The sequence below is a fragment of the Caloenas nicobarica genome, chromosome 17, assembly GCF_036013445.1.
Source record: "Caloenas nicobarica isolate bCalNic1 chromosome 17, bCalNic1.hap1, whole genome shotgun sequence".
NCBI lineage: Eukaryota > Metazoa > Chordata > Aves > Columbiformes > Columbidae > Caloenas > Caloenas nicobarica.
In genome coordinates, this window is record NC_088261.1 from 9,163,204 (window position 1) to 9,186,782 (window position 23,579).

Genomic DNA, 23,579 nt, shown 5'->3' on the forward strand with positions numbered 1-23,579 from the left:
TTATTACAATGGCTTAGTCGTGAAAACCAAATGACAGCATACATAATGAAAGCATTTCTGCTACTTGTACAAAAGCGTCTCGATTGACTACTAATCTTAAACCATCTCTACTGCTCATTTTTTCTATTAAAGCTCTATGTTCAGGTTTGTTATTCTGTATCTGTTCAAGAATATTTAAGTGCCTAGTACTGGGACAGTTCCAAAGCGGTTTTAGAGTACTTAAGAAATATGAATTAGTGCTTTGCCTGTAGGAAAACAAAATGCAACCTTGCCCCTGAATGGATACGTACAGGGATTGAACTGAGATCTCAGGTACCCAGGGCCAGGAGTGGATTCGTTGATGGTTTGATGAGCCGCACTCAGCAGAGGGAGCTGGAGCCGAACACTGAGGAGGAGGAAATTGCCATTTTCAGCTTGTTTTTATCTTTCAACACAGACAGATTGACATGTGATGAAACTTATGCATTTCACAGCTTTTCAAAGGCTGTGTATTACTTCAGAATCATTAACCTGGTTGAGATGTCTGCATTCTTATCTGCTTTGTTGAATATTTGCATAGAAGCAATTGGTGGTGGCTTGCATATCCTTAAAGCTGCAAAGCTAGCATTTTAATTTATCCTAATTCAGAACCTAATTGTCTTGCACTGTTGGCTAATTAAATGTTCAAAGAAGTGATAAATTAAGCAGGTTGATCATTACAACACAAGTAATTAGTCAGTCTAACTGAATCTGAGCCTTTAAATCCACATTCTCTGAAATGACAGGAATTTTGGGGATGTGCAAGAAAGCAAAGTGTGTGTCAAAGTTCAGAAGGAAAAATCTTCCTTGAATATTTCATGTGAAGTTTTCAAATCTCACATCAGTTTGGGGATTTTCAGGCTGTTTATTTTGTGCATAAGGGATTATTTTTCTGGTGGCCACCAAGAGAAATTTAAGTTCCAAGAGAGCACCTAGAGATGCCAAGATTTGCAGCTGGTTTCCTACAGGATTTGACATCTTCCTGAGTTAGACACGGGGAGTGTGCTTTGTGACAACAAGTATAAGGGTTTTTTAAAAAAAAACCCAAAAAAACCCACAAAAACTCCAACCCTCTCAACATTAGTTAAATACCTAAATAGACAGTTATAAATGTAATATTCCCTGGTAGGGAGCTTCCATTTGCAGAGGTTTTCATACAGCCTTTTACTAAAAATTCTCCCTGGAGTCAAATTAGTTAAGATTTAAAGACCAAAATGTATGTTCCTAAAATCTCAGTCTATCTGTGCACCTGCTCAAATTCTCAAGACAACTTTCTGCCAGAAAATAGTACCTGTACAATGCATCATCGTAGCAGCTTAATATTCTTCCTGCTCTTTAGTCCTCCCATGCAGCCCACCCTGTACGGAGGTGTGTGTCCGGGGAAGGGACACGGTGACACTGTCCAGCACCACATCACCGGGACTGGCTGGAAGAACCCGGGGGTGGTGTGCCTGGGACAGGACACCCCCTCTCACAGCTGAAAACAGGGATGGAAAATAGTCAGCAGAGGTACTGAGATTGTTTAATGAAAGCACATGGGGGACCTTATCTGGGAGTTCACCTTGGCTCCTGGCCGCAGGAGAGAAGGTCCCTCAGAATCAGGCCGTGGTGTGACCCTGTGGAGCACTGCACCCTTCCCAGCCCCTCTCTGCTCTGTGCAGCATCTGCCTGTTAAAGTCAAACTCCTCCACCCTGTCTTGCTTCTACACTGCGGATCCTCTCTGTTGGTTCAAGTCTCAGTATGTTTTTTTACCAAAACCAAATTAAGCAACTCTTTGCACCATCTCCACACACAGCTGTTTCACTTTATTTGCAATCATATCGCTTACTGTTCAGTTCATTAGCACAGTTTTCTTCTCTCTTCCTTTGTATTTAGGACAGTGAGATTTGAGGTTTCCAGTCTTCTGCAGTAGAAATAACAAATAATAATTGCTGACAGTGTTTCTCAAAGGTAAATTTCAAACTCAGGCTTCCCACAGGCTGTTTTTCTCACCTATCCACAGTGGCTGTGGTGTGGGACCAGCATTTAGATCACTCTCAGTGCTGCTGCAACAGCTAGATGACTGTCTGCCTTCTTCTTCTAGAGGTGATAATGAGTTTTAAAGGTTTTGTGCTTGTCTTCTCACTGCCACAAAGATAATGTCTTGTCATGGATTTTCAGTTTATCTACTGTTTCCTTGTGTAGTCAGTTAGAACTTGTTTCCTAAACTCAGAACTCCTGTTTGCTTTGCTGAATCAGCCAGTATTTCATATTGCAAATGATAGTCTCAAAATTAAAGCTCCTAAAAAGTTCTGATTTTTTTTTTCAGAGCTCTAACTGGTCTAGCTGGATTATGTTAAGTATTTCTGATCAAAACTGCCTAATTAGCATGTCAGGTCAATTAGTGAGGGCCTTTGGGGTTTAAGATAGTTATTTTTATTTTTAGTTATAGTACAGGCAATCCGTGGTTATACATTTGTTTCTACAACTATCCCTGAATTAATGAAAACTTAACAGACTGGCATAAAAGAAAATGCTTCATAAGCATCCACCAATATCTTGCACTGGGGATCACTGCTAACTGAAATGCTTCTTTAATGCTTCATCATTGAAATGAGCCTTGAAAGCAGAGTTCATGGCCTCGCAGCTGGCCCACAAGGGCACAAGCCCCAGGGGAGCTCTGCACTACCCTGAGCCTGAGGGACAAGGGTTAGAACAGGGAAAGCTGCAACCACAAGTGTTCTCCCTTCCCGTCCATAAAATGCAGGGATAACAGTAATTTCCCATCTGTGAGATCTATTTGAAGAACTACTTCTAAAATACTGAAAGGCTGCTAAATGTTATGTTTATTTCTTGTAGATAACTTCATGTAATACCCATTCATAATCAGAGAAGCCTTTAGATTACATCAACAGAGAGGGTGTCAAAGAAAAGCTGTCCACAGATTTAAGTCTCCTTTTTTTTTTAATATTCTAAATACTTGATTTATTTCTGTGAGTGTAGGTTTTCATCAAACCATCTTTCTCCTTAATTGAGCTAATACCTTTACTTCTGTCCTCCTCTTTGTTCAGGCTGGCAAGCAATTTCCCAGCCTCATCTCCCATCTCATATATCCACTTTTGATCTGATTATTAGCATTTAATCTTCTACACCGTTCAGTGTATGATAGTCAAACCCAGCCTTATTTGAGGAAGTAATACCTTTTGGTGTGCTGGGTGTCACGTGTTTCCTTTGTAAGGTAACAATTTTATCTTATGTTATTACAAGTTATTTGCTCTCCATTTTCATTTCCCCCCCTCCTTTTTTTAACTGGCATATGATTCCTCATAAGATATAAATGTAAATGCAACTGCAGAATGAAAACTGAAGTAGGCGTAGATTTATATAAGAAAAACACCCAATGAGAAAGCACTAGAAGATTTAACTCAGAAATACCCAATTTACCCATTTATGAACAAGCTTTTACCTCCAGGTTGCTGATGGATCCTTCTAGAGAGGCTGGATACTTACCCATCCCCTACCCCTTCCTTACTCCATACATCATTCACCGAAACGATTTTCAGAAGCCAACTGTTCAAACTGAGATCTGGATGGAAATGGTGTGATGCTGTTGCTGTGTGTCTGGATTCACCTGTCAGACAGCCCGGTCTTCATGCTAATCAGTCCAGATCACCTTGTGTACCTGATCGGTTCGTTAGGGACTGTTCAGGTGGGTGATCACCCAACAACAACAATCGGCAGTTCACCAACAATGCTTTACACGTCAGATGAGCTGGTGGCATTATTTCGAAAATTTTAGCAACAAGCATTGTCACTCTACTTACTTACTCACTCTGGATGAGTTGGAGATGGTGGTGTGGGGTGTTTTTGTTGGTTTTCTGGCAAATAGCATTTTTAGTCTTGCTTCTAAGGGATGGGATGTTTTGGGGAGGCGGGTTTCTTATTTAATTTCAGAACCCATTAGGATTGTGAAATTGGTAATTTTGGGACTTGATTGCTAACAGCTGAGACATTATGGGACATTCTGCACTGAAGATTTGAAATGGCTGAGGGAAAATTGCTCTTAGTGATTAATAACACCTTTGCTGTACATTTCCTCCAGGCAACGTGCTCTGAAAATAGCATGTGGGAGGTTTGGGCTACGCACCCACGCTCAGCTAAGAGCAAAAGGTTTGCGTGTTCTTCAGGCATCTACAGAATACAAAGGAAAGTCTTTGCCAAAGATACAGGACATACATGTTTCTTTTCTGACCTTCAAGGGCTGTGTCAATGACTATCTAGGTACTGGTTTATTCTAGTAACTGGAACATAAATGCTTCCTATTCTGGCTGTCTAATCACACTGTAAGCTCCTCAAGGCATAGCTTCATACTCCGGAAATAAGCAATTAACATAGTAAGGCCATGGCTTTACATCCTGCATACCACTGCAGTGGTTCTCCTTGTGCGTATTCCAGTCACTGACTGCAAGTGGCCTCCCTTGGGTGACCAGTTCCACAGCAGAACACGGAAATGACCGTGTATATGCGATTGATTTGTTTATTCAAATGCAAGGAACTAAACTAGATCTTTTTCAACCACTGCTCCAGCATTTACTCCTTCAGTTCTTCTGAGGGAAATGCAGAATGCATTCAGAAAGCTGGATGCATTCTGTTCTTACGCCTGGTAATGGAGGTGTGGTGGCTGGGCTTTTTCTTATTTAACATGCTGATGCATCACAGTGTCACAGTGTGTGTTTCAGTGTGATTCCAGCAACCCACAGATGCTGATGAAAGAAAGGTGCCTCCCCACTTTCCTGCAGTAAATCTTGGTGCAATACTTCCCCACCACATATCAACAGAGCCCAGCTGGCTGTTTAACTTATCATCCATCTACCTACCTGCATATGCACAAGAATGTCCTGAAAATGCTTCTGAAGCTTCTTTCTAATGGTTCTTGCACTCTAGTCCCACTACAAGCCAGTATTCAGTAGTTACCACGGAAATATCCTGCCAGTGTGCTGGTCTCCTTGTGATCCCACACTGCTCGTGTGCACTGGGGACAGTTTCTTTGCATGTGGAAAACGCACCTTCAGCCAGAGGGGAATCCAGACCTGCCTGAGGGATGAGAGCGCTTTAATGCCATGCACAGCTTATCATTGTCCTATACTTGTTTGTGTTAATTGCAAAGTACTGGTGAAACACGAGTGATCACAAGTGATGGCAAAAGGTGAGGAAATCACCAACCGATCCTACAAAGGCTAGCTCTGTCCTCAGTTAAAACCATTGAGAGCAAAGCTCAGCTCTTTCTGCTAGCTAGGAAAATTTTCTATAGTCAAAAACTTAAAGAGAAGCAGTACCAACACATACCTGGAGACGCGGCTTGGCAAAAGTCAAGGAGATCCTTAGGAAATGGAATTCTTTCTAATTACAGAGCTCAGTGTAACCATCTGCCTAGTACAGCAGGGAGGGAATAGTTCAAAAAGTCAAAAGTATTAAGCTCCAAAAATTGAACAAACTAACAGGCATAAGACGGCTCACCACTTCTGGATTTTTTTACACTAACAAAGCTGTATTCAAGCATAATAAAAATATCTTTTTTTCTCCTTTTTGAAAAAACATAATGAGAATGCAGCATTGTGGATTTTTGTTTGGGGTTTTATTATGGTTTTGGTGGTTTTTTCCCTCTAAGTGTGTTTGTATAAAGTTTCAGGCACAGATTCTTCAAGTTTTTATTGAAGGCTTCACAAGTACTCTCTCTTCAACAATGTATCTAAAGACATTTGATGTGTAAAAGCTCATGAAGAGTGGTTAATGTGATAAAAGCAGAAGCTTGAAGCAATGACATCTAAAGAGAGTCTGTCTGAAGATCTTGAAATCAGATAGAATAAAGAGAAGGCTAAAATGACAAACATGTTTGATCTTATGTACTTAAACAGAAAATCATTTCTGAGCCCTGTCTTATCCTATAAAAGAGCTGATGAATGTCATGGATTTAGATACATGTAGCTATATTTGCTACTGAGAAAATTACATACTTGCCCCTTTGCACTAGAGCTGTATTTTGGGAGTTTGAGGTTATTGATTTAAAAACCCAAATCACTCTCTTCATTCCTCCTCCCCTATCTGCCTAAAAAAGTATTCTAATGGAAAACAGAAGTCAGCTTTCTTGTACAACCAAGGAATTAATTTCCTTAAGGAAAAGCAATGAAATCCCTCCAAAAATGAAGTACTGAGATGATTTTTGGGTCAAGCAGCAATGCACTGAGAAGGTAGCTACTGAGTCAAGGGCAGTCACTGCAACACAACTACACCATTTGCAGAGGGGAGAGCAGGTAATTAGGGTGAGAGAAGACAATTTCTATGGCATTAAACCTGTAAATGAAGGGAGAGTATGGAGGAGTAATACAGAGTGACTCCTAAACCTGTCATTTCTGTATTTAAGTCTGGAGTTCACAGGTCAATACAAGTGGAGAGCTTGGTACCAAGGAGGTAATGATGATCATCCAGATGACCTTAAATTTGCCAAGGGATTTGTATAGGCACAGACAAGCTTAGACCTGGAGCCTTTCCTTTAAAAACACAGGCTCCATTCTTGCACAGTTAAAGGAACCTTGCTTAAAATTTGCTCATAGTTTGAAATGCTTCTTCCTCCAAGCCCATAAAGCATGTAATGCCTTTAAAAACGTTTGGGTTTTGTTTGTTTGTTGCACAATAAAACTAGTTTTTCTTGTCTGCATTCAGGAGGTTCCTAGTTCAGCCCTTCCAACCACAGAAAGCCTTCAGTATATCATGGCTCTGATTCAATAAACCATTTAAGGTAGTTGCTTTATTGTAAGTGTAGCATTACACGTACAACCCTGAGCTCTATGTTCAGGTACAAGAAGGCCTTGAAACTAAATAATGATGCATTAGAAAAATTAATTTCTATTAACTTCTGCCCCATTCTTTCATCTTGCAGTGAGCTGTAAAGAGAAGCTCAGAAGGCTGAGACTGCAGCCACTGATCCACCTGACCAACAAAGCAGCCAGCCCAGCTTGTGCTTACTAGCACACTCCCTTTCTCACAAGTCTGCTTTTCTTCCCCACACCGTTCTCTAAAGGAGCTATACGTTATCTCTGGTTAGTTACTGCTGCCTCTGTCCAAAGCCAAGATGTGTCAATCCACATGTTCTTGTGAGTCCCTGATGGAGCTCAGCACCCCATCCTGAGACACCCAGACACGGACCGAGGGTGCCTCCTGGCTCGATGTCCCAAATACAAAGTAACTGCATAAACAAACTCTCTAATTCCATAAAATAAAAACTGCCAAAGAAGAGGAAGGAAAAAGCATCAGCTCTAGGTACACATCAATGGGGCCACCTAAGCCACTGTGCACGGGCTCCAGTCAGCAGAGAACAGCAGTTTTAATATTACTTTAGAGACTCTCTCTCTTCCTTGTGCACCCACATCTCTGGTATTATGGTGAAGTTACACTTGAATGTACAATATTTGCATTCCACTTGCTAATTCATGTTGCTTGTTCTCTCTAATCTCAACATCACAGCACAAATCCTTTTCATGCTCTATTTCCTATGCAGTGCAGCTTCCTGGTTTTGTAAGCAATGTTATTCTTCCCATGGAAGTTAATTTCTATAGCAGACTATGGACTGACTAACTTTCTCTCACCTTCCCCACTTTTCAGGAGGAGCCACACAAACAAAAGTCAAAGGAATTTTCTCTATTACCTTTTAAATCAACTTACAGGCTACTGAAAAGGTGCTAGTAACTTCTGTTCTTCCTGTTCTAAGGCCTGTTTCAAAGCCAGTAGGAGCTGTTACATTCACAGGGTTGTGGACAAAACTACTTACAACCAATAGACAATCTAAGTAGACATAAGGCATCACTGTGAACACATCAAGGAGTCAGTAGAGGAAGATGAAACAGTCTGCTGAAGGCAGCCTTCATAGACGGAATCAATGCAGAGAAGGTAAACAGGAATCCTGAAGGCGGTAGGGGAGCAAAAGAAAAGTCCATGAGGAAAACAGAATGAGTCTGTGGAATGCCATGAATGGTGGCACTGATTCTGCAAGGTACTTTTCAATATATGTGGTGTCCCCCAAAAAAAGCCTTCTGACTCTTTTGGCTTTGCTGGCTCAGTGACACTTCCTGCAGCTGCCGCACAGGCTTTTTTTTACCAAAACAAAACACATCTAAATGTATTAATATCTAACCTAAATCAGCACGTCTATGCAAAAAGTTGTCAGCTGCCCCTGACGAACACTAAACAAAATATCCACTCATTCAGTTTTTGTTTGTTTTCTGTGATGTCTGCGATGTTACATCAGAACTGGCACATCTTAGCCTGCCCTGGTTTAAGGTCTCGTTTGGTACCCAGAAAAAGTCATGTTGAGTCAAGGCTCATTCATTAGTTTTATATCTGCTGACTTTACACTAAGAAATTATTTCAGGATCCATTTCCTAGTTCTGTAGCAGAGAATATAGGATTTCTTATATAGAGAACCTGCAAAATGCTGTAGGAGAAAACACAGTCTATGCTGTACAGTATAATTTAGACCATCTGTAATGACAAATCTTTCCAAGTTATATTTTTGCTGGAGCTCTCTGGCATTTCTATGTGCTGGAGTATGAGATACATGATAACAATTCAAAATAGACATCAACGAAAAGCGTCCCCAGCTTCAGCAATACTGTAGTTATTAAAACTATGCGTTGTCCACATGCATGAACACATGCAATGGAAGTTCTGACTTGCAACATGCAGGGGCAAGGAAGTATCCAATGTTACTGTTCAAGTCCACTTTATATTATATGCTTAATAGTACATACATGGATGAAGTGGAGTTCACAGAATGTCAGGGATTGGAAGGGACCTCAAAAGATCATGTAGTCCAATCCCCCCACCGGAGCAGGAACACCTAGATGAGTTAGTGAGCATTAACCACAGCACATGCTTTAAATGGCTGCTCATTTCTTCTGTGTGCTCAGAAATGGCTCAAAGTACAGCACAATAGAAATCAGCTCTGTTTTCAGTTTAAAGATGATCCCTGAGGTCCCTTGCATCTTGGTATTCTGTGATTCTATAGTAGGATAAATTCCTGCAGATTTTTGCTGTGTTCACTGAAGGTGCAGAACAATTGTATTAGTCCTACAGGAATAGAGATTGTACCTGTAACTTGTCAACACATGAAGTTGCTTTTGAAAATATCTCCACGTTGCTGCCAGTCTGTTGAGTGAAAAGGCCGAGATGCAAGGCAGGACTCAGCTGCACAAATCTCACTCTAGATGCTCTTCCATTTGCCACTTCAGATCAGCATAGCTCTTTTCCAAGCCCTGTGCTGCATCTGCTGGCCTGTTCTCGATGTCTCTGGTTTTTAGGCAATTGAAGTTCAATTTTGAGGCCTTCAGAGTAGGTTTCTGGCTCTGCAACAAGTTCATCTGAGATTTAAAGCAAATCTCTTGATTCCTCTGTGAGACACGATCCTTTCTATTTCAACAGTAGGAGGCTCAGAGAAGAACAGTAGTTACTACATGTACATCAAGATCCTAGCACAGCAGGACCTCAATCTTAGCTGATGCTCATGCAGTAGACCATTGATACTTGTTTCATCTCTCTCTCTCCAAGCTGTCGGCGTACTCTGGGCCAAGAGAACAGCCTGGAGGCATTTCAGGGGCAGAGACTGGATATCTTAGAGTGTTATTTCTGCTTTAGGCTACGAAACTGAACCATTCCAGGACAAATTATTTGCTGCTGCTGAGCCGAGATCATTGCCACTCCACAGTAGGAAGGCTGTATTCATTCACAGTTTATAGAGACATTTTGCTTGAAATTGCTGACCCTTCCACTTGTTCACCTCCTGTTCTCTGAAGTACCACCATCTGTGTACTAAGCAGTGAATAGTACACAGCCATATTTTTATTCTCTTTTAGAAAAAAATGATGGGCTCAATTTCCTATCCCCTAGATTGAAATGCTTTCTACACAGTGGTAAGCCACATCTGTTTGTGCTTTTACCTGTAGCAGAGTTTAACGTTTTTATACTGACTCAAGGGAGAATGTTAACAGAATACCTGTTTCTGCCTCTAAATTAAGGGCTAGGTCAAATCTCATCTGTGCCCTTAAATATAACTGATTTTTCCCTTTTTACCTCTTTGTCACTAGTTCAGAATTATAAAATATATAATCATACTGCACAATTTTCATTCTGTTATACAGCACTTAAAATGTTTTGTTCACTTACCAAATGTTTTGTTTCAATATTTATAGTCTGGATGCTTTTCATGTGCCATAGACTACTATAGGTCCTGCAGAAACTTATTTCAGAAGTCCTTATCTCTGAAACCACCTTTGAGCATTTGTTCTTTATACATTGCTCTCCAAGACTACATCTTTATAAAGTCACCTGTATTTTTTTTTTCTTTGTGGTGTTTGGTTTTTTTTTTTCAAATCAGCAGCAGTACTTTAAAAATAATTGATTATATTTTACTTGGGAGCACATACTATGAGCTTTAACCAAACCATCAGAATAGTTTGGACAAACTGCCTTTTCTCTGACAGGTGTTTTTCCTGACTACTTGGGTGGGGAGGAGGGCGAGTGCAACTCAGGCGTGCGGAGTTGCAGCCAGGAGGGCAGTTTAGGGGCTGGGGTCTGCAGGATGTAGAATTTTGTACTTGGCAAATCACTGAGCTGTAGCCAGTGCGGGACAGGAGATCTTTGCCACAGCCTCATCTTTTGGAGAGCACTCCATTTCAAAAATGAGCTGGAGAAGCATGGTCTAGTGTAAGGTCAAACTGTTCTATTGAAAACAGACAAACCCAAATTCATTTGCCAGGTTTGTTTGGCAACATTGAGTAATAAAAGCCCGAGGTCTCAATGCCTTTTCTACGTGCAAAAGACAGTTCAACGTATGGAGGCTTTTAGTGTTGAGCAGATACAAAAGGAGGGTTATTCTCTACTGCTTTTTCCCATAAAAAAAACAAGGTGGGAGAGGAGTCATCTCCTCAATCTTGTTGCCATGGGCAAACTTGAGTTCAGGAAACCAGACTCTTTCCTCTGAGAGGACGATGTTGCCGGGCGGCTCCTCCCAGCCTGGCTGTGAGCTGCGGCACTTCCGCAGAGGAAGTGACTGTGGTTTAGTGCTACACAAACATGATCGCTTTGTTGAGCATCCACAAAGATGACGTGCCATTCACAAGCAGCGTGCTGGAAAACAGAATTTTTCATGGGATCGTTTGTAGTTTACAAGTTATCACAAAACCTGCTAAAGCAGAAAAACAGTCTGTTATAGTCCAGAAACACTTTGCACAGCAACTTTTGGTGTTTATTTATCAAAACAATACTGTGTGGTTCCAGTGGGAACTGATCAAGTTGCATAAAAGATTTAAGAGTCCATTCCGTAGCTGTAATAATGCTTTTAGCACGTTCTCAAATCCTTCCCTATATTCCAGCATAGTGGCTTGTGCTAGTTTGTCTTTCGGACTATAAACCATTTTATGCCTTCAGAATTTTGGAAGTGGTATCACGATAAAAAAGATTTAAGCCACGAAGTAATAGACATTTTCTGTTTGGAAATGTGTAAAGCCTATTTTTTGAGAAACTAACCGCATGTGAAACTATTAGCACAGTATTGGTAGTACCCTCAAATATCACTCTAAAAGTGATGGCAGTTTCTTGTTAACAAAAAAAACTTTTAAAACAACTGTTGAAAAATTAATCATTGAAAAATCACACTAAAAATGTAAGTATTTTGTTTTATTTTGGTTTGGTTTTTAATAATTTAATCAAAAAATTTCTTGAAGCCTTTTATGAAATGAAAACTACGGGTTTTGGGGGAGGGGTGGCTTTTTTAGTTCTTTAAAAATATTTTTTTGAGCCATACCAAGGCTTTTCTAAATGCTCAGCAGGTAAATATGCTGAAATAAAAAACTCCAGTCCAACATTTAAAATAATAATAGTGGAGGCAGGGTGATACAACCCTGACTTAACGTTAGCAGTTTGTATCACAGGGGAGAATGGCCTCAGACAGGGCAATTTCCATGGATTATTCCCGGGAAGAGAATTCAGGTGGTGTAGCAGGAGTGAAGCATTAGCATCGATACCCATGCTTTAATAGGTACATGAGAAATAACTCCCTCTGCAGTGCTTAGGAGAAAGTAATTCCATTTAGGACTACATAAATTTTCAGTTTGTTAATTAGGTTAAGAGAGGAAAAATAACATTAGGAACTTTCACTGGAGTTGTATTAGCTTCCAAATTGCAAAGAAATTGAAAGAGAATTTATGTTACCCAGTAACTTGGGCAATCAGCTGTACTTCCAAACCAAAGCCCCAAAACACTAAAATCTGCACTTAGACATGTGTTCCCATTTCACTCCAGCACCATTAACCTTGCTTTTTTCTCATTTTTTAAAATAATTTGCTTTTCATTATCATTTCTCAAAGACAAACAGCTTGTTAAGTAGTTATCCAAATGTATAACATAGAAGTATTCTGAAATCTGTCATTTTAGGAAGCATTAGCAAGAGTAGATGTACTCAGCCTCAGTATGCCAGATCATATATAGGAATTACCCCAGAGAAATGGCAAGTAGCTAAAGCCTCTTTTGAAAATGTCAGGTCCCCTTCAGAACTGCTTTGGCATGCTGAGATCATGACCTGTCAGCGCGTTAGCTTTGGTTGGGACCCCAGGAACTGCCGTTAACAGGATCAACGATTGCCTGTAACTGATGGGATTCACTCAAAGACTTGAGGAGCGCTCAGGAATATTTTTCGGTAATATGGGCAGGAGTTGAGTCTAAACCAGAAATCGGGCTTCTATCAGAAAAGTTTCATCAGGTTCAATAGAGGGAGCTTAATCCACTCCAAAAAAATCACAAACACGGGCAGGTCTCAGAGCGTTTGAAGCCTTGTCTAACACAGGCAATCTCAAACCAGAGCAGGTCAGATTTATTCGGGGGCAGACTGGAATAGCAGCTCCTTTCAGAAGGCTGTGGCCAAGGGTCTTCGTGGGCTGGGCTTGATAACCCATAGGGACCATCACGGGGAATGTGGTCCTGGTGCAATTGTACTTGCCACTTTTCTTAGGAGAGCAGGAGAGGGGGAAATTCGGGTGTGGATATAAGAAGCTTGAGAACTGCTCTGATCTCAAGAGACAGCTCCCTTTTCTGTAGAGCCACAGAACAGGGGGTCACTGGCACAAAGAGTATCCTGGCATGAATAAACAGCCTCACCTACACACAAGGCAGTGACAATTAGAGATGTGCAACACAAGTACGTGGTATATACCTCAATACACCTCAGGGGCCAGCTCCATGGTGGGCGTAATAACCTCCAGCTACACTTACCGTTTCCTTTTGGTTTTTGGTTCCTGCTCATCGTCTGCAGCACATACTGAAGAGAACAGTGGGCACCTCGTTATTTAGATTTACCGTTCTATTTGTAGCACTTCAGAGGAAAGCAGAAGGGTTTAATAATCCTCCCCCCACCAGCTAAGGGCTGGGGAAATCGGTGGGAAGCCACAGCCCCAGCGTTTGCTTCCCCTGGGGGTGGGGGCTTGTCGCAGCTGCTGCCTCCCTGATAACTGCTCCGTGTTCCAAGAGGCGTTCGCCACACTCACTTGATGAGTTTGCATGTAGAGCAAGCACCTGATCAGACTTTTAACCTGGGGGGGGGGAAGCAAAGCAACACTCTGGTGAGTTAAATTACCTTCTGCTGCATACAATCATCCAGCATAACACAGCTCGGCAATAACATTCATGTTGCCGTTAATAGAAAACACTCCGCATTGCACTCCTGAGATTTTTTTTTTTCTTCTGGTATGGAAGTGATCCATTCAGATCAGAGCTGCCTGAACAAAGCCTAAGGGCTCAGACACTACCAGCAGCATCTCTCTAAATATCTCTTATTGTGTAAGCTTGACATTGACTGGAAGGAAATCTGCCAATTGCTGGAGCTATAGGGCTCTGTGTATATAAAATGCACACTTAGCTGAGTGGCCCTATGGGGCAACCTGAGATATTTGCTGATTTACCTCAAGTAAATCATGATAATACTTCAACAGAATTGTCTTGGCTTCAACAAAATGTGTCAAAGCGGTTTAAATAGAACACTTAATCCGTACATCACTCCTTCATGTTGTGAAGTAAAGAAAAACCATGACTATGCACTATGCTGGTAAAAGCCTGAAAATTCTGATAAAACACTTGGCGGGGGGGGGGAAGTGGGGCATTTTCTAGCTTGCTCAAAGTTATCTTTAAGTTTTCTAAATAGAGAAATGAAAGCTTGTCTTGGAAACTTTTAGTCTTCCGGAAAAATAAATCAACATACAAATAATAAGAATCACAATAATGATGTCGGAAGACCAGAATCAGCATTTTCTCCTATCTCTATACGTGGACTGCTTCCATCAAGCTGAGAGGTGCTTGTACACGTCCCAGGTAAAGCTGGCTAAAGCGCTGCCAGCAAAATAGCGACACTGGACTGAAGTCACTCGTGTTCTCGGGCAGTCTGGACCTGGCTGGAGGAGCAAGCAGTGCTGGCAGAGCATGGAGACTGGTGGGTGTGCAATTACATTACCCAAGATTTTACACTGGTTTACATCCTTGCTCCCCAAAATGTTCAGGGGACAGTTATACCCCTGGCTAAAGGACACCACCCCTTGTGTCATTTTATTAATGTTTCTTTATTGTTTATTAATGGCTTGCACAGTTTAAGGCTGTCTACTCTGTTAAAATTAGCAACCAACCTTTGTGATGGAAAACGTCATCCTGATTTCCCAACAGAGGTAAATCATTCTCAATCCAAGAAGGGATGCTGCAGCCAGCCCTTAATTGAATTTTGTGACATTTTGAATGATAATGCATGACTCTCCTCTCCAAATCAGGAGTGAGGAATTATTACACAGAGGGATAAACAGCATAAAAATGAAAATTAATGCTCCTGGAAAACAAATAAAATATTTCTGCAAATCCGTTTACTGGCATTTCTGCTCATAGACTTGTATGTTAAGTCTCTGTTACTGAACCACAGACCCATCAAAGGTGATCATTCCCTAATTCTATTCTTTTTTACTCCTAGTAAAAAACCATGATGTTGCACAGAGCATTAAAAACATTACTTTAAGTAGTATGGTAAATAGACTGAGCTTCTTAACCTCCGTATAAATAAGTAAGGAAGGAGTTGGATTAGGGAGGGTAAGGCTCATGTTTACACACATTTATCTAATGTAATTAAACATCCAGGATGGGTGTGCAGTGTAAACCACAAATACAGGAGAATTGATTTATTCTCTGAATTGTCTGCCTTTTACAGTGAGATCTAAAAGTAGATCCTCTCAAGTAATAATTTGCTATGTCATTACCAGCCCTCTTTATATGTCGAAGGTTGCTAGACAAGGTTGGCTCAGCATTTTCACACCAAAGAGGTCTTGCAAATTCAGATCTGTGCCTTAACTGAACATCAGAGGAGTCTATCATAAAATAGGTAGAAAACACACAGGCAATCTAGTCTATGGTCAGCTCTTTAAGGCTGGGAGACTTGCTTATTTCTCATTGCAGAAATCCTTCCTGAGGTTGTTACAATTTGGAAAACTCATTCTTTTTTGTGTGTGTTTTAGTAGGAAGAGAAATAAATAACTGAAAAGCAGGATTTTTCTGGTGTAGATCTACTCCAGTATGTACTTCAAATTCTGCATGTTACAAAGAGTTACAATTAGCTCACTAGCACTACTGATGAGATTCCATGAGATATCACAAGCTATTCAGGATTTAACTTAGTCTGTTTTCAGACTATCTTGTTCTTAAAAATTGATTTTTTTTGTTGAGTAGTTGTCTTCTCTATTAAGGAGATATATTTTTAAAAATATATATAATTCATAGAGTTTATACTATGAAAGGATTAGGGCAAGGGAGTTCTGGGTGACCTGAGGAAGTGTTTTCTTTTTACTTGGTCTCACTGTCTCTTGCCACATGAGCTGTCCTCTCTGAACCTGAGCCAACAGGTCAATACATTGAAAACTGAAGCTTGTAGTCCCTTTTAATAGTAAATTTTACCTCGGTTTAGCAGACTTCCCAAGTGCTTTTTTTCCTAGCTGAAAACAAACACAAAACATCAGAAAACAAAACTACAATTAACACTAAAAGATCTAAAAGAAACAATTTAATGTCTGTAAATTTAAAAAAAAGATTTACCTCAACAAGATGCATTATAAAATAGCTGATAGATTTTTTCTCTCTGTCGTCAGCTTATTCTTAGGCATGATAAAATGAGAATAGTCATATAATTCATTTCATTATAAAGTCATATGAGAGTTCACTAGAGAGTTTACCTATTTTTTCCTCCCTTAAAAAAAACACTACCAAAAGCTCACTCCATGTAAAGATGTTTGACTCTCTTCATGCAAATAGGGAAAATCAGCTTTGCCCATCAGTAAAGTATCAGCTTTGGATTAGCAAGTTGGCTTGAACAAAAAATGACCTTTTTACATTCATATCTCTCCATCTCTCTTGAATTAATCATCCATTCAGCTGGTAGTTTATTTAAATGTAAACACACAAAAAAGTTGCAGTAAGAGTGTTTTCAGAATCCAAATATTTGCTTTATACTTCTTTAACCACCTACCCACCACAAGGGTGAAAGCTGCCAACTGGCAGCTGAAAGCAACATTTTGTCTCCGATTAGTCATATTTGATTTTTTTTTTTTTTTTCCCCCTGTGAAATAGTGCTGCAGGGACAAATGTGCAACAACAGAGGGCAAACTAGGTCACTGGAAAACCAGCTCCTGGGGCATGTCTGGATTGTGAACGAGTTCACGACTTCTGTGCAGAGCTCCCATTCTCCCAGCGAGATTATATTTCCTGCCTTGGACAGATCCCGTTCACCGAGCCAACAACTGCCTCTAGGCAACCAGGATCTAACGCCGTGCCCTGAGCAGCACAACACTTAACCTTGTGGGATATTGTACACGGGGCTTGTGTGTGTGTGCGGGGAGGAGGGGGAGTCCTCTCAATATTACTTACTAACACTGACAGCACAGAGTGCTTTTGCAGTGTGTGCTCTGCATTGTCTGCTCCAAGGGAAAAGATTGTGTGAGATTTCACATCCCTCACAGCATGAGAAATTTATTTTACAGCTATTAATGTTAATCACTTGTGTTGGGGCTGGGGCAAGGATGCCCAGTGATAGACCAGGATCACGTTAGGTAGTTTACAGACACCAGAGGAAAAGATTGAGATAGAGGCTGATTTATTAGCTAAGTATTTATGCTACAGCTCTCTGGGAGCTCCAGGAGGAGTGGAGAACTGTCTCCCGTGAGAACTGATAAAAGGATTACACAAACACGTGCTAATCCTGTTTTGGGAGTTGGGGGTTGGTGGGTTTGCATGTGCTTGAGCATGAGGGTCATTCCCGACTGGGCCTGCTGAGCCTTGATCTCACATTTGTCTTTATGAAGTCTGGAAAGCTCACCTGGAAAGATTCCCAGTGAAAGGAGCTGGAGGTGACCAAGTTCCCCAGGGACCTAATTCTCATTTCTCCTCACTTCTCTGTTTGGATGACTCTTTTAAAGCCAAGGAAAGGTAGAGGAAAAAGCAGAATTTAACAGTGCTGTGCTGATTTGAGACTAGAAAGTGGAAGGAGGAAATACTAAAGTTACCTTTTCCTTTTGTCAGTCAGCAGATTCACAGAGCCGACCCTGGAGAGAAGTGTGCACACAGGCACCGGCGTATTACAGCATGTAATTCCACTGCCTCGGCCACAAACTAATTAAAAAACTTCTGATTCTCACAAACCCCTAACTCTCTGTTTTCATTTCCTCTCCAAGCAGGACTTCGGTTTAAATTTGACATACTCTGGGGACTCTGCAATGAGTAAGACTATTTGAGTTGTTCTAGAGCTTTTTTAAGATTTCCTCAGAGAAACTACTCAGGTATTTAGCAATGTGCATGAACTGAGAACTAACCACTGAACATACCTGTTCGAGTTCTCAAAACTGAGGGGAGAAAGGAGGCCTGGAAAGAGGAATTAAAAGTTACTCCATTTCTCATACAGAAGCTGCTGTACCTCTAATGACGCTATGGAGATGAGCCAGCTGGGACAGCCAAGGTGCTGCAGGACGTCACCCATGCGGCCCTTTGGAAACGTAGTGGGAGCTCTCAGGTGCGCAGGCGATGCAAGGAAAAGAGGTTTGTTTTCTTTATGCTTTAACTTTCCATCAGCCCTGAAGTGGTCAGGCACTTGGACTAGAGGATCATTGTAGGTCACTTCCAAATAGAACAATTCTTATTTCCTTTTGTGCAGTAGTGATGCTTTAGGAGTTTAGAATATTTTCTAGAATTGTCAGTTATGCACACATCAGTCTAACAGAAGCTTATTTGAGGACTTGAAGAAAAGAAAATTTGGCTCTGAGTAGACTTAGATTTGGCAGGTTTGGGCCTAAAGAGAAATGCTTATTTCTATGATAACCCTTTCTTACTGTGCTAACAGTGTTAATTAGGGTGGTAATTAGGCTGTGGTGTCTAACCTACAGCTCTTGTGTGTCCGCAGCTTATCTGCCTGTGGCCAATTGTGTCTGAACCAACCTCCTGGCTGTCATGGCCTGTGACCACAAATAGGAAGCTCTTGTACTCAGTAGAACATCTTCCATTTTAGCACAACAATCCTTTTTCATTTGCCAGGGAATATGAATAGCACTGCAGGCTTTCAAGATAGCCCTGAAAGCAACCCCAGCAGAAATACCTGTGGATTTTGTGCTGATGCACTTATTTTCAGTCTGAGGTCATAAACGAGGTTGGGTTTGTGACCACCTTTATGTTCTGTGTTGTCAGATGAAATGACAATATATGGTTCACAAATATTTTTGTATTATGCCCCTGACTGACAGCTGAACGTCCCTTATGCAGCACTGGCTGTGTGGATGAACAAAGTAGCTGCTGATGCTCTAATTTTCCGCAAATGAAACACAGCATAAATAGCTTTCACCACTTGCTCTCCAGACACTGCTCTTTCATAGAGAATGGCCTAAAGAAACATACAGTGATGGCAAACTTTCCATCAGCATAATACCAGGCATTTAGAAAACGGACTTGACCTGGTTTTTGATTTGTAGAGCCAAGTGACATGCAGTTTATTATGTGAAAAAAAAAAAATACTTAATAAAAAAATTATGTAGTGCACATACTCGTTCCTCACAATCTAATATTTCTATAATGCTGTGCATGCTGCTAATTCAAAAGGCTGATATGGTCACAGACAGCCCAGCTTCTAGGATTTACCGTTCAAACATACTTGAACTGGCATGAAAAATGCAATAAAATAATTCTTTCAGACAAGTTTAGAGAGAGGTATTCCCAAAAGACAGAATTCTGGCTTCCAGTCACATAAAGCTTACACTTTGTCAATAACACAGTGAAGGAAGGCATGAATGAATTTTATTTCATTGGACAAGTGACTTGGAATACAGATAAGGCAGGGCGAGCATATAAACCTTTAAATAAATGTTTTAGCACTATCTGGGAGGGAGGAATGCAATTGATTCCAATCTTTTCTGACAGAAAATCAGTTCCTCTAAAGCTCTTGGGGCAACCAACACTAACTAAAAGCGTCTGTTACTAATAAAATCTTTAAGTGCAACAAAACAAAATGTTGTCATTTGCAACTAATAGGCTACAATTAATGCAAATTATTACTCTGTAGTTTAATTGAAATATTAAACTGTGATAGGAAGTCTTTGTTTTACTATGACTTTAAGGGTCATGTAACTTTGAAGAGGGATCATTGAAGAACTCAAGAAAAACCCAGCAGAGGCGTAGCTGACGGGGCCCCAGACAAAACTGAGTGTAAACAGCAGCATTAGGAATACAAAATACTGTCCCTCAAAGGCTGGGTAGGCTGGTACCCTACAAACAGGTTATAGGAAACACTGATCTGTGATTATAGCCATCAACACTCTTTGTTCTGTTTTGTGAGTGTTACTTTAGACAAAGCTGTTTGGTAGAAAATCTTGACCTTTTCTTCCCTCTCTGCCTGTTTAACATGAGACTCTTGTTACTCTCTGCAGTGAAACTACAAGCTGGAGCAGTAAAAACTGCTGTTGTTATTCTGGTTTTGCTTTGCAAATGCACATCATGCTTCAGAACAAAGGGCTGCCTTTAGTGTTTTAGGAGAGCCATGTCTGGAACTTCTACAAGAGAAATCCACTGAAATTGGCAATTTCTTTTACGTTATAAATCTAACTCAAACCAGTGTACTACCTTGCAGTTTTATTTGCAAAACCACAAGTTGTTAACAAATCAAACTCAGTATTATTATCTTGGGGGCACGAGGATGAATGGTATTGCTAGAAGAAAAGGGAATGTACTCAGTCACAACCTGAATTTCAAATAAAATGGTACTTTATTCACACTGCCTGCCTCTTACCAGTTCAAAGGAGTCACTATATTTTTAGTATTAAATATTCTTTTCCAAATGCCTTCCACAATGGAAGGGGGAATTGGGGAACAGGAAAAAAAAAGTCAGTGTTTGCACAAAGTGTATTCAGTGGCTGCATTAATGCTTTTAGCCTAAAATATGCAGCAATAGTATTACTACTGCAGTAGTAATCTGTTTATTAGTTGGTAGAAAACACTTGAGATTGGATTTGCTTTCAGGTTACTACTTACTGAAATAGACACTTTTGGATTAAGTTAGTTATTATAGCTAATACATTTTAAAAAGGAACTTCAGGTACATGTGCTTGCAATTGTTATTATCTAATAAAAGAGGACTTACGGTCTGTTTCCACGCCTGCCCAGCCCATAAATCACAGAATTTCAGGATCCTGACTTCTGCCTTCCCACCTTAATTGTTCTCTTTATTTTTTATGGATAACTATTCAACCTTTAGACTTCAATGTTAACAGGCTTTGGCACCATATAAATGAAAAATAAAAGTGGTAAACTCACTATTTAGAAATAGAAAATCGTATTTCTATTTTCATATTTTTATGGTGAGAGAGGCAGTAGAATCTATTTCAGTATCTTGTTACAAAACCAAACTTCCAGCACACAGGGCAGCTATTTCTTAAGGGGCTGGTTTTCGGTTTGGAAAAAAAAAATTAAAAACCCAATTATTAAACAATGGCCAACATTTTACTTACAGCTTGTAGATGAGTATATGGTAATCTATACTTCTGCACTGTTGAGCCCAAAATAATTGCATAAAATCTCCAAGGCTCACAACATCTCAGAAACCTCTAAGAAATACCTCCTGGAGCTCTTAACACCAGCAAAGGGTGGAATACAACCCTTCTGCAATCTCCTCTCTGAATTGCTCATTTCTGGCAATGGGCTCTGCATGTATGGATGTTTAAAATAAATTTCTGGTTTTGAATGACACTAAAAGGTGCAAGTTTACATTCTGCAGTGAGATGTCCTGATAGATAAATCTATTAAAGCAACTCTTGAACTTCAAATTTGAAGCACTGAAAATGTTTCTAAAGAATTTCTTTCATGTTTTCTGCTTTTATGGAAACCTTTCAAAAACTCTTCTTGGTTTCAAATAGAGAGAGACACCAAACTTTGGTAACTCTTAATTTTCATCCAGCTCTCATGACTACAGATCTCATCAGTGGTGAGGGGGTCTTTCATTTTATACAAAAGCTGCTCAATGATTCTATTGGCAGTGCTGACACTGTAAATCTTTAAAATCTCTTACCTCCCAGTAAATTACTTAATGAGAACTTACTGAAGCTGATTAACATACCACGGAAAACCTTTCGATAGAGTAATTTGCCAAATATTTCTGTCTTCACCTGAAGGATCATTTTTTTTCATTAAATACAGTTCTTAGATGAAGTTTTCCTTCATGCTGAAGAGAGCTAGTTGTGCTGCTTTACAGAGCTGGCTGTGACAAATGACTGGATGAAGCAGTAATCTAAAAGATGACTTCGATAAACAAATTAAAAAAAAAAATCACATACTGAAAACTGGTCTGACTTTCTTCATATTTCAGACCATATAACTGTTTTCAAAATGTTAAGCCTTGAGACATTGCCGCTGACTTCATGAAATAATTAAATCTTGTGGTGAGGGATTTTTATTGTTTGGGGTTTTTTTCCTGCTGTATCAAATAGTAAGGAGAAGCGCCATTAAGATTTCAACAGATCCAATTGTGCGTGCTCTCCTAATAACTAACCCAAACTGTTAAATTCCTTGTCAACAGCAGGCAATGATTTACGTGGATGACCCCGACTTGCTGCACCTGTAAGTCTTTAAACAGCTACACTTCCAGCTGCAACAGCTTCCAGAAGCAAGTAATCAATCTTGAACATGTTGTTTCACAAAAATAACTAGGTGATTTCAAAGCTGTGTTTTCCCCATAGTGAAAATACCAGGCTACTGCCAAATCAAGCTAGCTGTCATTCCCTTCTGCCCCCGTGAAGCCAGTGGGACACGCAACTGAAGTCGGCGAGGAAATCACTTTGTGTCCCTGTAAGTGTAGAACTGCACTAAATCAGAAGGCCCTGTGGCACTAGAAGGAAGGATTCCCAGAACATAAGCCTGAAAATATGCTGCTACTGGGCGATCAGCGGTGATGTTTTTGCTGTGTAACCCGCACTGACATCCCTCTGGTGCGTATAATCCCAGGCCAGTCCCTGTGTCACACAGAGCACTAACACACCCTTTGCTCCCGCTGCTCTCGCTCCCTGCTGAGCAGAAGAGGCTCGGGCTGAACTGCCCCCTCCTCAGGAGGGCACTGCCACTCTCAATTCATTCTTCTTCAGTTTACTCCAGCACAGAGAGTGAAATAAAGCACATGTGCGGTTTCACCATGTGTAGAACTACACTACGTGTCTCTCTGCCACAGCCTGAGGCAGATAAACAGTGTTATACAAACTGAACGGTTCTCAGGGCAGTGTAAATCAGTTGTACCTTGAGGCACAGTTCTTCTCTTCCTTCTGGCTCCACGGAGAAGCCGTGGCTGGCGCAGACACCCAGCCTGGCTGTGCTGCCTCTCACCAGAGGACAAGGCCAAGGCTCTTCTGTTCCTGTATAACAGTAACAGTTTTACAGTAAAGACGAGGATACTAGCATCCAGCTACTTTAATTTACAGAAAAAAACTGGATGTTAGCACAATATTTGACAGGGATTTTGGGACATTACTCCAGATCTGCAACACTGCTCTGACCCAAGACAGGATTCTATGTGATTAAAATTAAAGCCTCAAAACACAGAACCCATATCTGTTACCACAGGAACAAAATGCTAGCGAGTTGAGGGTGTTTTGTAAGAAGTAATAAATTTTGTTTACTGTATCTCTTAAATTATTTAGGAAACTTCTGCATAATTTATTTCTTTCAACAAGATACTTCCATGCCTTGATGTTGTTATTTTTTGCAAAACAACCTGTATTCAAAGCTAAAATTTAAGCATGCGTAGCTTTAAATATGAGTGCGTGGATTTGGAGATTTTGTTTGGTTTTTTTCAAGAAAAACTTTCATTATTTTTGAATAGGTAATTTTGTAGAAACAAATACTAAGCAGTAGCAATACTTGGAGTAGAGAGTGTTGCTTGTTTTCCAAAAGGGCTTTTTCATAACTTGAATATTATTTTAATTACTTATCTTTTAAAATA